Source organism: Cucurbita maxima, unplaced genomic scaffold (genome assembly GCF_002738345.1).
Source record: "Cucurbita maxima cultivar Rimu unplaced genomic scaffold, Cmax_1.0 Cma_Scf05434, whole genome shotgun sequence".
Lineage (NCBI taxonomy): Eukaryota > Viridiplantae > Streptophyta > Magnoliopsida > Cucurbitales > Cucurbitaceae > Cucurbita > Cucurbita maxima.
The window spans coordinates 778-1,038 of NW_019277450.1; positions in this window are offsets into that span (position 1 = coordinate 778).

The following is a 261-nucleotide window of genomic DNA, read 5'->3' on the forward strand; positions in this document are numbered from 1 at the left end:
GCGAGCTGATGACTCGCGCTTACTAGGAATTCCTCGTTGAAGACCAACAATTGCAATGATCTATCCCCATCACGATGAAATTTCAAAGATTACCCGGGCCTGTCGGCCAAGGCTATAGACTCGTTGAATACATAAGTGTAGCGCGCGTGCGGCCCAGAACATCTAAGGGCATCACAGACCTGTTATTGCCTCAAACTTCCTTGGCCTAAGCGGCCATAGTCCCTCTAAGAAGCTGGCCGCGGAGGGATTCCTCCGCATAGC